At 30.0% G+C, this 17,822-nt stretch overlaps 15 non-coding genes across 15 annotated transcripts; all 15 read right to left on the bottom strand.

The window, feature by feature from the left end:
- Positions 1-415: 415 nt before the first annotated feature.
- Positions 416-487, bottom strand: TRNAK-UUU. Its single transcript has one exon. It is a non-coding gene; the product is annotated as a tRNA-Lys (tRNA).
- A 1,246-nt stretch (positions 488-1,733) lies between these two features.
- Positions 1,734-1,805, bottom strand: TRNAK-UUU. The gene has a single exon. It is a non-coding gene; the product is annotated as a tRNA-Lys (tRNA).
- Positions 1,806-3,051: 1,246 nt separating this feature from the next.
- On the bottom strand, positions 3,052-3,122 carry TRNAK-UUU. Its single transcript has one exon. It is a non-coding gene; the product is annotated as a tRNA-Lys (tRNA).
- Positions 3,123-4,786: 1,664 nt separating this feature from the next.
- On the bottom strand, positions 4,787-4,856 carry TRNAK-UUU. The gene has a single exon. It is a non-coding gene; the product is annotated as a tRNA-Lys (tRNA).
- Positions 4,857-6,967: 2,111 nt separating this feature from the next.
- Positions 6,968-7,039, bottom strand: TRNAK-UUU. Its single transcript has one exon. It is a non-coding gene; the product is annotated as a tRNA-Lys (tRNA).
- Positions 7,040-9,891: 2,852 nt separating this feature from the next.
- Positions 9,892-9,963, bottom strand: TRNAK-UUU. The gene has a single exon. It is a non-coding gene; the product is annotated as a tRNA-Lys (tRNA).
- Positions 9,964-10,331: 368 nt separating this feature from the next.
- On the bottom strand, positions 10,332-10,403 carry TRNAK-UUU. Its single transcript has one exon. It is a non-coding gene; the product is annotated as a tRNA-Lys (tRNA).
- A 1,245-nt stretch (positions 10,404-11,648) lies between these two features.
- On the bottom strand, positions 11,649-11,720 carry TRNAK-UUU. Its single transcript has one exon. It is a non-coding gene; the product is annotated as a tRNA-Lys (tRNA).
- Positions 11,721-12,087: 367 nt separating this feature from the next.
- TRNAK-UUU lies at positions 12,088-12,159 on the bottom strand. The gene has a single exon. It is a non-coding gene; the product is annotated as a tRNA-Lys (tRNA).
- A 363-nt stretch (positions 12,160-12,522) lies between these two features.
- Positions 12,523-12,594, bottom strand: TRNAK-UUU. Its single transcript has one exon. It is a non-coding gene; the product is annotated as a tRNA-Lys (tRNA).
- Positions 12,595-13,401: 807 nt separating this feature from the next.
- Positions 13,402-13,472, bottom strand: TRNAK-UUU. Its single transcript has one exon. It is a non-coding gene; the product is annotated as a tRNA-Lys (tRNA).
- Positions 13,473-14,269: 797 nt separating this feature from the next.
- Positions 14,270-14,341, bottom strand: TRNAK-UUU. Its single transcript has one exon. It is a non-coding gene; the product is annotated as a tRNA-Lys (tRNA).
- A 1,238-nt stretch (positions 14,342-15,579) lies between these two features.
- Positions 15,580-15,651, bottom strand: TRNAK-UUU. Its single transcript has one exon. It is a non-coding gene; the product is annotated as a tRNA-Lys (tRNA).
- A 371-nt stretch (positions 15,652-16,022) lies between these two features.
- Positions 16,023-16,094, bottom strand: TRNAK-UUU. Its single transcript has one exon. It is a non-coding gene; the product is annotated as a tRNA-Lys (tRNA).
- An 801-nt stretch (positions 16,095-16,895) lies between these two features.
- Positions 16,896-16,967, bottom strand: TRNAK-UUU. Its single transcript has one exon. It is a non-coding gene; the product is annotated as a tRNA-Lys (tRNA).
- Positions 16,968-17,822: the final 855 nt, after the last annotated feature.

Here is a 17,822-nt window from a genome sequence, read left to right as displayed (position 1 = left end):
AACCACGTGGTTAAAAGCCACGCGCTCTACCACTGAGCTAAGAAGGCCAACTCAATTATATACATGTATAATGTGGAGAGGATATTGGATATAAACCAATATTTATCTTGTTTGGAAGAATTTATTTTAGGGTTTTGACATATTTTAAGTTGAAACCATGCTATAACTTCTATTTGGTAAAACAATGAAAGTTTTAAATAATAGTTTACTTTGAAACGCTACCCAAAGTAGCATTTAAAATGAGATGAAAATTAAATTTTCAACTACTTACGAGCGGGTTTATGTGTATATAAATGAAAATTTTAGCCACTTATGGATTCAAGAAATATACAAATATGAAAAATTTAATATAAATCAAATTTTTAACCACTTACGAGATCAAGAAAATACAACTTTGTTAAACCTACAATTTCAATCACGTCTGTGGGGATTGAACCCACGACCACGTGGTTAAAAGCCACGCGCTCTACCACTGAGCTAAGAAGGCCTACTCAATAATATGCATATATAGTTTAGGAGAGGATATTGGATATAATCCAATATTATCTTGTTTGGTAGAATTTATTTTAGAGATTATGACATATTTTAAGTTGAATCCAAGCTATAACTTCTATTTGGTAAAACAAAGAAAGTTTAAAATACTAGTTAATTTTGAAACGCTACCCTAAGTAGCATTTAAAATGAGATGAAAATTGAATTTTCAACTACTTACGAAGGGTTTATGGGTATATAAATAAAATTTTAACCACTTATGGATTCAACAAATATAGAAATATGACAAAATTAGTATGAATCAAATTTTTAACCACTTACGAGACGAAGAAAATACAACTTTGATAATGTTACAATTTCATTCACCGTCTGTGGGGATCAAACCACAACCACGTGGTTAAAAGCCACGCGCTCTACCACTGAGCTAAGAAGGCCAACTCAATTATATACATGTATAATGTGGGAGAGGATATTGGATATAAACCAATATTTATCTTGTTTGGAAGAATTTATTTTAGGGGTTATGACATATTTTAAGTTGAAACCTGCTATAACTTCTATTTGGTAAAACAATGAAAGTTTTAAATAATAGTTTACTTTGAAACGCTACCCAAAGTAGCATTTAAAATGAGATGAAAATTAATTTTCAACTACTTTACGAGCGGGTTTATGTGTATATAAATGAAAATTTTAGCCACTTATGGATTCAAGAAATATACAAATATGAAAAAATTAATATAAATCAAATTTTTAACCACTTACGAAATCAAGAAAATACAACTTTGTTAAACTACAATTTCAATCACCGTCTGTGGGGATTGAACCACGACCACGTGGTTAAAAGCCACGCGCTCTACCACTGAGCTAAGAAGGCTCAATAATATGCATGTATAGTTGAGGAGAGGATATTGGATATAAAACCAATATATAAATTGTTTGGAAGAATTTATTTTAGAGATTATGACATATTTTAAGTTGAAACCAAGCTATAACTTCTATTTGGTAAAATAAAGAAAGTTTTAAATAATAGTTTACTTTGAAACGCTACCCAAAGTAGCATTTAAAATGAGATGAAAATTGAATTTTCAACTACTTACGAGCGGGTTTATGGTATATAAATGAAAATTTTAACCACTTATGGATTCAACAAATATACAAATATGAAAAAATTAATATAAATCAAATTTTTAACCACTTACGAGATCAAGAAAATACAACTTTGTTAAACCTACAATTTCAATCACCGTCTGTGGGGATCAAACCCACGACCACGTGGTTAAAAGCCACGCGCTCTACCACTGAGCTAAGAAGGCCTACTCAATAATATGCATATATAGTTTAGGAGAGTATTGGATATAAACCAATATTATCTTGTTTGGAAGAATTTATTTTAGAGATTATGACATATTTTAAGTTGAATCCAAAGCTATAACTTCTATTTGGTAAAACAAAGAAAGTTTAAAATACTTTTAATTTTGAAACGCTACCCTAAGTAGCATTTAAAATGAGATGAAAATTGAATTTTCAACTACTTACGAGAGGGTTTATGGGTATATAAATAAAAATTTTAACCACTTATGGATTCAACAAATATAGAAATATGACAAAATTAGTATGAATCAAATTTTTAACCACTTACGAGACGAAGAAAATACAACTTTGATAATGTTACAATTTCATTCACCGTCTGGGGATCAAACCAACAACCACGTGGTTAAAAGCCACGCGCTCTACCACTGAGCTAAGAAGGCCAACTCAATTATATACATGTATAATGTGAGGAGAGGATATTGGATATAAACCAATATTTATCTTGTTTGGAAGAATTTATTTTAGAGATTATGACATATTTTAAGTTGAAACCAAGCTATAACTTCTATTTGGTAAAACAATGAAAGTTTTAAATAATAGTTTACTTTGAAACGCTACCCAAAGTAGCATTTAAAATGAGATGAAAATTAAATTTTCAACTACTTACGAGCGGTTTTATGTGTATATAAAATGAAAATTTTAACCACTTATGGATTCAAAAATATACAAATATGAAAAAAATTAATATAAATCAAATTTTTAACCACTTACGAGATCAAAAATACAACTTTTGTTAAACTACAATTTCAATCACCGTCTGTGGGGATCAACCACGACCACGTGGTTAAAAGCCACGCGCTCTACCACTGAGCTAAGAAGGCCTACTCAATAATATGCATGTATAGTTGAGGAGAGGATATTGAATATAACCAATATATATCTTGTTTGGAAGAATTTATTTTAGAGATTATGACATATTTTAAGTTGAAACCAAGCTATAACTTCTATTTGGTAAAAAAGAAAGTTTAAAATAATAGTTTACTTTGAAACGCTACCCAAAGTAGCATTTAAAATGAGATGAAAATTGAATTTTCAACTACTTACGAGCGGGTTTATGGGTATATAAATGAAAATTTTAACCACTTATGGATTCAACAAATATACAAATATGACAAAATTAATATAAATCAAATTTTTAACCACTTACGAGATCAAGAAAATACAACTTTGTTAAACCTACAATTTCATCACCGTCTGTGGGGATCGAACCCACGACACGTGGTTAAAAGCCACGCGCTCTACCACTGAGCTAAGAAGGCCAACTCAATAATATGCATATATAATTTTAGGAGAGGATATTGGATATAATCCAATATTATCTTGTTTGGTAGAATTTATTTTAGAGATTATGACATATTTTAAGTTGAATCCAAGCTATAACTTCTATTTGGTAAAACAAGAAAGTTTAAAAATACTAGTTAATTTTGAAACGCTACCCAAGTAGCATTTAAAATGAGATGAAAATTGAATTTTCAACTACTTACGAGAGGGTTTATGGTATATAAATAAAATTTTACTTATGGATTCAACCCGCACCAATATAGAAATATGAAAAATTAGTATGAATCAAATTTTAACCACTTACGAGACGAAGAAAATACAACTTTGATAATGTTACAATTTCATTCACCGTCTGTGGGGATCAAACCAACAACCACGTGGTTAAAAGCCACGCGCTCTACCACTGAGCTAAGAAGGCCAACTCAATTATATACATGTATAATGTGGGGAGAGGATATTGGATATAACCAATATTTATCTTGTTTGGAAGAATTTATTTTAGATTTTGACATATTTTAAGTTGAAACCAAGCTATAACTTCTATTTGGTAAAACAATGAAAGTTTTAAATAATAGTTTACTTTGAAACGCTACCCAAAGTAGCATTTAAAATGAGATGAAAATTGAATTTTCAACTACTTACGAGCGGGTTTATGGGTATATAAATGAAAATTTTAACCACTTATGGATTCAACAAATATACAAATATGAAAAAATTAATATAAATCAAATTTTAACCACTTACGAGATCAAGAAAATACAACTTTGTTAAACCTAAAATTTCAATCACCGTCTGTGGGGATCGAACCACGACCACGTGGTTAAAAGCCACACGCTCTACCACTGAGCTAAGAAGCCAACTCAATAATATGCATATATAATTTAGGAGAGGATATTGGATATAATCCAATATTATCTTGTTTGGTAGAATTTATTTTAGAGATTATGACATATTTTAAGTTGAATCCAAGCTATAACTTCTATTTGGTAAAACAAAGAAAGTTTAAAATACTAGTTAATTTTGAAACGCTACCCAAGTAGCATTTAAAATGAGATGAAAATTGAATTTTCAACTACTTACGAGAGGGTTTATGGTATATAAATAAAAATTTTAACCACTTATGGATTCAACAAATATAGAAATATGACAAAATCAAGCCACTTACGAGACGAAGAAAATACAACTTTAATGTTACAATTTCATTCACCGTCTGTGGGATCAAACCAACAACCACGTGGTTAAAAGCCACGCGCTCTACCACTGAGCTAAGAAGGCCAACTCAATTATATACATGTATAATGTGGGAGAGGATATTGGATATAAACCAATATTTATCTTGTTTGGAAGAATTTATTTTAGGGATTATGACATATTTTAAGTTGAAACCATGCTATAACTTCTATTTGGTAAAACAATGAAAGTTTTAAATAATAGTTTACTTTGAAACGCTACCCAAGTAGCATTTAAAATGAGATGAAAATTAAATTTTCAACTACTTACGAGCGGGTTTATGTGTATATAAATGAAATTTTTAACCACTTATGGATTCAAGAAATATACAAATATGAAAAATTAATATAAATCAAATTTTTAACCACTTACGAGATCAAGAAATACAACTTTTTAAACCTACAATTTCAATCACCGTCTGTGGGGATCGAACCCACACACGTGGTTAAAAGCCACGCGCTCTACCACTGAGCTAAGAAGGCCTACTCAATAATATGCATATATAGTTTAGGAGAGGATATTGGATATAAACCAATATTATCTTGTTTGGAAGAATTTATTTTAGAGATTATGACATATTTTAAGTTGAATCCAAGCTATAACTTCTATTTGGTAAAACAAAGAAAGTTTAAAATACTAGTTAATTTTGAAACGCTACCCTAAGTAGCATTTAAAATGAGATGAAAATTGAATTTTCAACTACTTACGAGGGTTTATGGGTATATAAATAAAAATTTTAACCACTTATGGATTCAACAAATATAGAAATATGACAAAATTAGTATGAATCAAATTTTTAACCACTTACGAGACGAAGAAAATACAACTTTGATAATGTTACAATTTCATTCACCGTCTGTGGGATCAAAACAACCCACGTGGTTAAAAGCCACGCGCTCTACCACTGAGCTAAGAAGGCCAACTCAATTATATACATGTATAATGTGGGAGAGGATATTGGATATAAACAATATTTATCTTGTTTGGAAGAATTTATTTTAGGGATTATGACATATTTAAGTTGAAACCATGCTATAACTTCTATTTGGTAAAACAATGAAAGTTTTAAATAATAGTTTACTTTGAAACGCTACCCAAAGTAGCATTTAAAATGAGATGAAAATTAAATTTTCAACTACTTACGAGCGGGTTTATGGTATATAAAAAAAATTTTAACCACTTATGGATTCAACAAATATACAAATATGAAAAAATTAATATAAATCAAATTTTTAACCACTTACGAGATCAAGAAAATACAACTTTGTTAAACTACAATTTCAATCACCGTCTGTGGGGATCAACCCACGAACCGTGGTTAAAAGCCACGCGCTCTACCACTGAGCTAAGAAGGCCACTCAATAATATGCATGTATAGTTGAGGAGAGGATATTGGATATAAACCAATATTATCTTGTTTGGAAGAATTTATTTTAGAGATTATGACATATTTTAAGTTGAAACCAAGCTATAACTTCTATTTGGTAAAACAAAGAAAGTTTTAAATAATAGTTTACTTTGAAACGCTACCCAAAGTAGCATTTAAAATGAGATGAAAATTGAATTTTCAACTACTTACGAGCGGGTTTATGGGTATATAAATGAAAATTTTAACCACTTATGGATTCAACAAATATACAAATATGAAAAATTAATATAAATCAAATTTTTAACCACTTACGAGATCAAGAAAATACAACTTTGTTAAACTACAATTTCAATCACCGTCTGTGGGGATCAAACCACGACCACGTGGTTAAAAGCCACGCGCTCTACCACTGAGCTAAGAAGGCCTACTCAATAATATGCATAATAGTTTAGGAGAGGATATTGGATATAAACCAATATTATCTTGTTTGGAGAATTTATTTTAGAGATTATGACATATTTTAAGTTGAATCCAAGCTATAACTTCTATTTGGTAAAACAAAGAAAGTTTTAAAATACTAGTTAATTTTGAAACGCTACCCAAAGTAGCATTTAAAATGAGATGAAAATTGAATTTTCAACTACTTACGCGGGTTTATGGGTATATAAATGAAAATTTTAACCACTTATGGATTCAACAAATATACAAATATGACAAAATTAGTATAATCAAATTTTTAACCACTTACGAGATCAAGAAAATACAACTTTGTTAATGTTACAATTTCAATCACCGTCTGTGGGGATCAACCAACACCACGTGGTTAAAAGCCACGCGCTCTACCACTGAGCTAAGAAGGCCACTCAATTATATACATGTATAATGTGAGAGAGGATATTGGATATAAACCAATATTTATCTTGTTTGGAAGAATTTATTTAGAGATTATGACATATTTTAAGTTGAAACCAAGCTATAACTTCTATTTGGTAAAACAAAGAAAGTTTTAAATAATAGTTTACTTTGAAACGCTACCCAAAGTAGCATTTAAAATGAGATGAAAATTAAATTTTCAACTACTTACGAGGGGGTTTATGGTATATAAATGAAAATTTTAACCACTTATGGATTCAAAATATACAAATATGACAAAATTATATAAATCAAATTTTTAACCACTTACGAGATCAAGAAAATACAACTTTGTTAAACTACAATTTCAATCACCGTCTGTGGGGATCGAACCCACGACCACGTGGTTAAAAGCCACGCGCTCTACCACTGAGCTAAGAAGGCCTACTCAATAATATGCATGTATAGTTGAGGAGAGGATATTGGATATAAACCAATATTATTGTTTGGAAGAATTTATTTTAGAGATTATGACATATTTTAAGTTGAAACCAAGCTATATAACTTCTATTTGGTAAAAAAGAAAGTTTTAAATAATAGTTTACTTTGAAACGCTACCCAAAGTAGCATTTAAAATGAGATGAAAATTGAATTTTCAACTACTTACGAGCGGGTTTATGGGTATATAAATGAAAATTTTAACCACTTATGGATTCAACAAATATACAAATATGAAAAAATTAATATAAATCAAATTTTTAACCACTTACGAGATCAAGAAAATACAACTTTGTTAAACCTACAATTTCAATCACCGTCTGTGGGATCAACCACGACCACGTGGTTAAAAGCCACGCGCTCTACCACTGAGCTAAGAAGGCCTACTCAATAATATGCATATATAGTTTAGGAGAGGATATTGATATAAACCAATATTATCTTGTTTGGAAGAATTTATTTTAGAGATTATGACATATTTTAAGTTGAATCCAAGCTATAACTTCTATTTGGTAAAACAAAGAAAGTTTAAAATACTAGTTAATTTTGAAACGCTACCCTAAGTAGCATTTAAAATGAGATGAAAATTGAATTTTCAACTACTTACGAGAGGGTTTATGGGTATATAAATAAAAATTTTAACCACTTATGGATTCAACAAATATACAAATATGACAAAATTAGTATGAATCAAATTTTTAACCACTTACGAGACAAAGAAAATACAACTTTGATAATGTTACAATTTCATTCACCGTCTGTGGGGATCAAACCAACAACCACGTGGTTAAAAGCCACGCGCTCTACCACTGAGCTAAGAAGGCCAACTCAATTATATACATGTATAATGTGGGAGAGGATATTGGATATAAACCAATATTATCTTGTTTGGAAGAATTTATTTTAGGGGTTATGACATATTTTAAGTTGAAACCATGCTATAACTTCTATTTGGTAAAACAATGAAAGTTTTAAATAATAGTTTACTTTGAAACGCTACCCAAAGTAGCATTTAAAATGAGATGAAAATTAAATTTTCAACTACTTACGAGCGGGTTTATGGTATATAAATGAAAATTTTAACCACTTATGGATTCAAGAAATATACAAATATGAAAAATTAATATAAATCAAATTTTTAACCACTTACGAGATCAAGAAAATACAACTTTGTTAAACCTACAATTTCAATCACCGTTGTGGGGATCGAACCAAACCACGTGGTTAAAAGCCACGCGCTCTACCACTGAGCTAAGAAGGCCTACTCAATAATATGCATATATAGTTTAGGAGAGGATATTGGATATAAACCAATATTATCTTGTTTGGAGAATTTATTTTAGAGATTATGACATATTTTAAGTTGAAACCAAGCTATAACTTCTATTTGGTAAAACAAAGAAAGTTTAAAATACTAGTTTATTTTGAAACGCTACCCAAGTAGCATTTAAAATGAGATGAAAATTGAATTTTCAACTACTTACGAGAGGGTTTATGGGTATATAAATAAAATTTTAACCACTTATGGATTCAACAAATATACAAATATGACAAAATTAATATAAATCAAATTTTTAACCACTTACGAGATCAAGAAAATACAACTTTGTTAAACCTACAATTTCAATCACCGTCTGTGGGGATCGAACCACAACCACGTGGTTAAAAGCCACGCGCTCTACCACTGAGCTAAGAAGGCCTACTCAATAATATGCATATATAGTTTGGAGAGGATATTGGATATAAACCAATATTATCTTGTTTGGTAGAATTTATTTTAGAGATTATGACATATTTTAAGTTGAAACCAAGCTATAACTTCTATTTGGTAAAACAAAGAAAGTTTAAAATACTAGTTAATTTTGAAACGCTACCCAAGTAGCATTTAAAATGAGATGAAAATTGAATTTTCAACTACTTACGAGAGGGTTTATGGGTATATAAATAAAAATTTTAACCACTTATGGATTCAACAAATATAGAAATATGACAAAATTAATATAATCAAATTTTTAACCACTTACGAGATCAAGAAAATACAACTTTGTTAAACTACAATTTCAATCACCGTCTGTGGGGATCGAACCACGACCACGTGGTTAAAAGCCACGCGCTCTACCACTGAGCTAAGATACTCAATAATATGCATATATAGTTTAGGAGAGGATATTGGATATAAACCAATATTATCTTGTTTGGAAGAATTTATTTTAGAGATTATGACATATTTTAAGTTGAATCCAAGCTATAACTTCTATTTGGTAAAACAAAGAAAGTTTAAAATACTAGTTAATTTAATGATTCAAATTTTTAACCACTTACGAGACGAAGAAAATACAACTTTGATAATGTTACAATTTCATTCACCGTCTGTGGGGATCAACCAACAACCACGTGGTTAAAAGCCACGCGCTCTACCACTGAGCTAAGAAGGCCAACTCAATTATATACATGTATAATGTGGGAGAGGATATTGGATATAAACCAATATTTATCTTGTTTGGAAGAATTTATTTTAGATGACATATTTTAAGTTGAAACCATGCTATAACTTCTATTTGGTAAAACAAAAAAGTTTTAAAATAATAGTTTACTTTGAAACGCTACCCAAGTAGCATTTAAAATGAGATGAAAATTGAATTTTCAACTACTTACGAGCGGGTTTATGGGTATATAAATAAAATTTTAACCACTTATGGATTCAACAAATATACAAATATGAAAAAATTAATATAAATCAAATTTTTAACCACTTACGAGATCAAGAAAATACAACTTTGTTAAACCTACATTTCAATCACCGTCTGTGGGGATTGAACCCACGACCACGTGGTTAAAAGCCACGCGCTCTACCACTGAGCTAAGAAGGCCTACTCAATAATATGCATGTATAGTTGAGAGAGGATATTGGATATAAACCAATATATATCTTGTTTGGAAGAATTTATTTTAGAGATTATGACATATTTTAAGTTGAAACCAAGCTATAACTTCTATTTGGTAAAATAAAGAAAGTTTAAAATATAGTTTACTTTGAAACGCTACCCAAAGTAGCATTTAAAATGAGATGAAAATTGAATTTTCAACTACTTACGAGCGGGTTTATGGTATATAAATGAAAATTTTAACCACTTATGGATTCAACAAATATACAAATATGACAAAATTAATATAAATCAAATTTTTAACCACTTACGAGATCAAGAAAATACAACTTTGTTAAACCTACAATTTCAATCACCGTCTGTGGGGATCGAACCCACAACCACGTGGTTAAAAGCCACGCGCTCTACCACTGAGCTAAGAAGGCCTACTCAATAATATGCATATATAGTTTAGGAGAGGATATTGGATATAAACCAATATTTCTTGTTTGGTAGAATTTATTTTAGAGATTATGACATATTTTAAGTTGAATCCATGCTATAACTTCTATTTGGTAAAACAAAGAAAGTTTTAAAATACTAGTTAATTTTGAAACGCTACCCTAAGTAGCATTTAAAATGAGATGAAAATTGAATTTTCAACTACTTACGAGAGGGTTTATGGGTATATAAATAAAATTTTAACCACTTATGGATTCAACAAATATAGAAATATGACAAAATTAGTATGAATCAAATTTTTAACCTTACGAGACGAAGAAAATACAACTTTGATAATGTTACAATTTCATTCACCGTCTGTGGGGATCAAACCAACAACCACGTGGTTAAAAGCCACGCGCTCTACCACTGAGCTAAGAAGGCCAACTCAATTATATACATGTATAATGTGAGAGAGGATATTGGATATAAACCAATATTTATCTTGTTTGGAAGAATTTATTTTAGGGTTTATGACATATTTTAAGTTGAAACCATGCTATAACTTCTATTTGGTAAAACAATGAAAGTTTTAAATAATAGTTTATTTTGAAACGCTACCCAAAGTAGCATTTAAAATGAGATGAAAATTAAATTTTCAACTACTTACGAGCGGGTTTATGTGTATATAAATGAAAATTTTAACCACTTATGGATTCAAGAAATATACAAATATGAAAAAATTATATAAATCAAATTTTTAACCACTTACGAGATCAAGAAAATACAACTTTGTTAAAACTACAATTTCAATCACCGTCTGTGGGGATTGAACCACGACCACGTGGTTAAAAGCCACGCGCTCTACCACTGAGCTAAGAAGGCCTACTCAATAATATGCATGTATAGTTGAGGAGAGGATATTGGATATAAACCAATATATAAATTGTTTGGAAGAATTTATTTTAGAGATTATGACATATTTTAAGTTGAAACCAAGCTATAACTTCTATTTGGTAAAAAAGAAAGTTTTAAATAGTTTACTTTGAAACGCTACCCAAAGTAGCATTTAAAATGAGATGAAAATTGAATTTTCAACTACTTACGAGCGGGTTTATGGGTATATAAATGAAAATTTTAACCACTTATGGATTCAACAAATATACAAATATGACAAAATTAATATAAATCAAATTTTAACCACTTACGAGATCAAGAAAATACAACTTTGTTAAACCTACAATTTCAATCACCGTCTGTGGGGATCGAACCCACGACCACGTGGTTAAAAGCCACACGCTCTACCACTGAGCTAAGAAAGCCTACTCAATAATATGCATGTATAGTTAGGAGAGGATATTGGATATAAACCAATATATATCTTGTTTGGAAGAATTTATTTTAGAGATTATGACATATTTTAAGTTGAAACCAAGCTATAACTTCTATTTGGTAAAAAAGAAAGTTTAAAATATAGTTTACTTTGAAACGCTACCCAAAGTAGCATTTAAAATGAGATGAAAATTGAATTTTCAACTACTTACGAGCGGGTTTATGGGTATATAAATGAAAATTTTAACCACTTATGGATTCAACAAATATACAAATATGACAAAATTAATATAAATCAAATTTTTAACCACTTACGAGATCAAGAAAATACAACTTTGTTAAACCTACAATTTCAATCACCGTCTGTGGGGATCGAACCCACGACCACGTGGTTAAAAGCCACGCGCTCTACCACTGAGCTAAGAAGGCCTACTCAATATATGCATGTATAGTTAGGAGAGGATATTGGATATAAACCAATATTTCTTGTTTGGAAGAATTTATTTTAGAGATTATGACATATTTTAAGTTGAAACCAAGCTATAACTTCTATTTGGTAAAAAAGAAAGTTTAAATAATAGTTTACTTTGAAACGCTACCCAAAGTAGCATTTAAAATGAGATGAAAATTGAATTTTCAACTACTTACGAGCGGGTTTATGGGTATATAAATGAAAATTTTAACCACTTATGGATTCAACAAATATACAAATATGACAAAATTAATATAAATCAAATTTTTAACCACTTACGAGATCAAGAAAATACAACTTTGTTAAACTACAATTTCAATCACCGTCTGTGGGGATCGAACCCACGACCACGTGGTTAAAAGCCACGCGCTCTACCACTGAGCTAAGAAGGCCTACTCAATAATATGCATATATAGTTTAGGAGAGGATATTGGATATAATCCAATATTATCTTGTTTGGAGAATTTATTTTAGAGATTATGACATATTTTAAGTTGAATCCATGCTATAACTTCTATTTGGTAAAACAAAGAAAGTTTAAAATACTAGTTAATTTTGAAACGCTACCCTAAGTAGCATTTAAAATGAGATGAAAATTGAATTTTCAACTACTTACGAGAGGGTTTATGGTATATAAATAAAAATTTTAACCACTTATGGATTCAACAAATATAGAAATATGACAAAATTAGTATGAATCAAATTTTTAACCACTTACGAGACGAAGAAAATACAACTTTGATAATGTTACAATTTCATTCACCGTCTGTGGGGATCAACCAACAACCACGTGGTTAAAAGCCACGCGCTCTACCACTGAGCTAAGAAGGCCAACTCAATATATACATGTATAATGTGAGAGAGGATATTGGATATAAACCAATATTTATCTTGTTTGGAAGAATTTATTTTAGGGGTTATGACATATTTTAAGTTGAAACCATGCTATAACTTCTATTTGGTAAAACAATGAAAGTTTAAATAATAGTTTATTTTGAAACGCTACCCAAAGTAGCATTTAAAATGAGATGAAAATTAAATTTTCAACTACTTACGAGCGGGTTTATGTGTATATAAATGAAAATTTTAACCACTTATGGATTCAACAAATATACAAATATGAAAAAATTATATAAATCAAATTTTTAACCACTTACGAGATCAAGAAAATACAACTTTGTTAAAACTACAATTTCAATCACCGTCTGTGGGATCGAACCCACGACCACGTGGTTAAAAGCCACGCGCTCTACCACTGAGCTAAGAAGGCCTACTCAATAATATGCATGTATAGTTGAGGAGAGGATATTGGATATAAACCAATATATATTGTTTGGAAGAATTTATTTTAGAGATTATGACATATTTTAAGTTGAAACCAAGCTATAACTTCTATTTGGTAAAAAGAAAGTTTTAAATAATAGTTTACTTTGAAACGCTACCCAAAGTAGCATTTAAAATGAGATGAAAATTGAATTTTCAACTACTTACGAGCGGGTTTATGGTATATAAATGAAAATTTTAACCACTTATGGATTCAACAAATATACAAATATGACAAAATTAATATAAATCAAATTTTTAACCACTTACGAGATCAAGAAAATACAACTTTGTTAAACCTACAATTTCAATCACCGTCTGTGGGGATCGAACCCACGACCACGTGGTTAAAAGCCACGCTTACCACTGAGCTAAGAAGGCCTACTCAATAATATGCATGTATAGTTGAGGAGAGGATATTGGATATAAACCAATATTATCTTGTTTGGAAGAATTTATTTTAGAGATTATGACATATTTTAAGTTGAAACCAAGCTATAACTTCTATTTGGTAAAATAAAGAAAGTTTAAATATAGTTTTCTTTGAAACGCTACCCAAGTAGCATTTAAAATGAGATGAAAATTGAATTTTCAACTACTTACGAGCGGGTTTATGGTATATAAATGAAAATTTTAACCACTTATGGATTCAACAAATATACAAATGACAAAATTAATATAATCAAATTTTTAACCACTTACGAGATCAAGAAAATACAACTTTGTTAAACCTACAATTTCAATCACCGTCTGTGGGGATCGAACCCACGACCACGTGGTTAAAAGCCACGCGCTCTACCACTGAGCTAAGAAGGCCTACTCAATAATATGCATATATAGTTTAGGAGAGGATATTGGATATAAACCAATATTTCTTGTTTGGTAGAATTTATTTTAGAGATTATGACATATTTTAAGTTGAATCCATGCTATAACTTCTATTTGGTAAAACAAAGAAAGTTTAAAATACTAGTTAATTTTGAAACGCTACCCTAAGTAGCATTTAAAATGAGATGAAAATTGAATTTTCAACTACTTACGAGAGGGTTTATGGGTATATAAATAAAAATTTTAACCACTTATGGATTCAACAAATATACAAATATGACAAAATTAGTATAATCAAATTTTTAACCACTTACGAGACGAAGAAAATACAACTTTGATAATGTTACAATTTCATTCACCGTCTGTGGGGATCAACCCACAACCACGTGGTTAAAAGCCACGCGCTCTACCACTGAGCTAAGAAGGCCAACTCAATTATATACATGTATAATTGAGAGAGGATATTGGATATAAACCAATATTTATCTTGTTTGGAAGAATTTATTTTAGGTTATGACATATTTTAAGTTGAAACCATGCTATAACTTCTATTTGGTAAAACAATGAAAGTTTTAAATAATAGTTTATTTTGAAACGCTACCCAAAGTAGCATTTAAAATGAGATGAAAATTAAATTTTCAACTACTTACGAGCGGTTTATGGTATATAAATGAAAATTTTAACCACTTATGGATTCAACAAATATACAAATATGAAAAATTTATATAAATCAAATTTTTAACCACTACGAGATCAAGAAAATACAACTTTGTAAACCTACAATTTCAATCACCGTCTGTGGGGATCAACCACGACCACGTGGTTAAAAGCCACGCGCTCTACCACTGAGCTAAGAAGGCCACTCAATAATATGCATGTATAGTTTGAGGAGAGGATATTGGATATAAACCAATATTATCTTGTTTGGAAGAATTTATTTTAGAGATTATGACATATTTTAAGTTGAAACCAAGCTATAACTTCTATTTGGTAAAACAAAAAGTTTTAAATAATAGTTTACTTTGAAACGCTACCCAAAGTAGCATTTAAAATGAGATGAAAATTGAATTTTCAACTACTTACGAGCGGGTTTATGGTATATAAATGAAAATTTTAACCACTTATGGATTCAACAAATATACAAATATGACAAAATTAATATAAATCAAATTTTAACCACTTACGAGATCAAGAAAATACAACTTTGTTAAACCTACAATTTCAATCACCGTCTGTGGGGATTGAACCCACGACCACGTGGTTAAAAGCCACACGCTCTACCACTGAGCTAAGAAGGCCTACTCAATAATATGCATGTATAGTTGAGGAGAGGATATTGGATATAAACCAATATATATCTTGTTTGGAAGAATTTATTTTAGAGATTATGACATATTTTAAGTTGAAACCAAGCTATAACTTCTATTTGGTAAAATAAAGAAAGTTTAAAATAATAGTTTACTTTGAAACGCTACCCAAAGTAGCATTTAAAATGAGATGAAAATTGAATTTTCAACTACTTACGAGCGGGTTTATGGGTATATAAATGAAAATTTTAACCACTTATGGATTCAACAAATATACAAATATGACAAAATTAATATAAATCAAATTTTTAACCACTTACGAGATCAAGAAAATACAACTTTGTTAAACCTACAATTTCAATCACCGTCTGTGGGGATCGAACCCACGACCACGTGGTTAAAAGCCACGCGCTCTACCACTGAGCTAAGAAGGCCTACTCAATAATATGCATATATAGTTTAGGAGAGGATATTGGATATAATCCAATATTATCTTGTTTGGTAGAATTTATTTTAGAGATATGACATATTTTAAGTTGAATCCAAGCTATAACTTCTATTTGGTAAAACAAAGAAAGTTTAAAATACTAGTTAATTTGAAACGCTACCCTAAGTAGCATTTAAAATGAGATGAAAATTGAATTTTCAACTACTTACGAGAGGGTTTATGGTATATAAATAAAATTTTAACCACTTATGGATTCAACAAATATAGAAATATGACAAAATTAGTATGAATCAAATTTTTAACCACTTACGAGACGAAGAAAATACAACTTTGATAATGTTACAATTTCATTCACCGTCTGTGGGATCAAACCAACAACCACGTGGTTAAAAGCCACGCGCTCTACCACTGAGCTAAGAAGGCAAACTCAATTATATACATGTATAATGTGAGAGAGGATATTGGATATAAACAATATATTTGTTTGGAAGAATTTATTTTAGGGGTTATGACATATTTTAAGTTGAAACCATGCTATAACTTCTATTTGGTAAAACAATGAAAGTTTTAAATAATAGTTTATTTTGAAACGCTACCCAAAGTAGCATTTAAAATGAGATGAAAATTAAATTTTCAACTACTTACGAGCGGGTTTGTGTATATAAATGAAAATTTTAGCCACTTATGGATTCAAGAAATATACAAATATGAAAAAATTAATATAAATCAAATTTTTAACCACTACGAAATCAAGAAAATACAGCTTTGTTAAAACTACAATTTCAATCACCGTCTGTGGGGATTGAACCCACGACCACGTGGTTAAAAGCCACGCGCTCTACCACTAAGCTAAGAAGGCCTACTCAATAATATGCATGTATAGTTGAGGAGAGGATATTGGATATAAACCAATATATAAATTGTTTGGAAGAATTTATTTTAGAGATTATGACATATTTTAAGTTGAAACCAAGCTATAACTTCTATTTGGTAAAATAAAGAAAGTTTTAAATAATAGTTTACGTTGAAACGCTACCCAAAGTAGCATTTAAAATGAGATGAAAATTGAATTTTCAACTACTTACGAGCGGGTTTATGGGTATATAAATGAAAATTTTAACCACTTATGGATTCAACAAATATACAAATATGACAAAATTAATATAAATCAAATTTTAACCACTTACGAGATCAAGAAAATACAACTTTGTTAAACTACAATTTCAATCACCGTCTGTGGGGATTGAACCCACGACCACGTGGTTAAAAGCCACACGCTTACCACTGAGCTAAGAAGGCCTACTCAATAATATGCATGTATAGTTGAGGAGAGGATATTGGATATAAACCAATATATATCTTGTTTGGAAGAATTTATTTTAGAGATTATGACATATTTTAAGTTGAAACCAAGCTATAACTTCTATTTGGTAAAATAAAGAAAGTTTAAAATTATAGTTTACTTTGAAACGCTACCCAAAGTTGCATTTAAAATGAGATGAAAATTGAATTTTCAACTACTTACGAGCGGGTTCATGTATATAAATGAAAATTTTAACCACTTATGGATTCAACAAATATACAAATATGACAAAATTAATATAAATCAAAATTTTAACCACTTACGAGATCAAGAAAATACAACTTCGTTAAACCTACAATTTCAATCACCGTCTGTGGGGATCGAACCCACGACCACGTGGTTAAAAGCCAC

The sequence above is a fragment of the Ipomoea nil genome, unplaced genomic scaffold (assembly GCF_001879475.1).
Source record: "Ipomoea nil cultivar Tokyo-kokei standard unplaced genomic scaffold, Asagao_1.1 scaffold2790, whole genome shotgun sequence".
NCBI classification, from domain to species: Eukaryota; Viridiplantae; Streptophyta; class Magnoliopsida; order Solanales; family Convolvulaceae; genus Ipomoea; species Ipomoea nil.
Note: the sequence above shows the minus strand (reverse complement) of the source record. Positions and strands in the feature narration are given on the sequence as shown.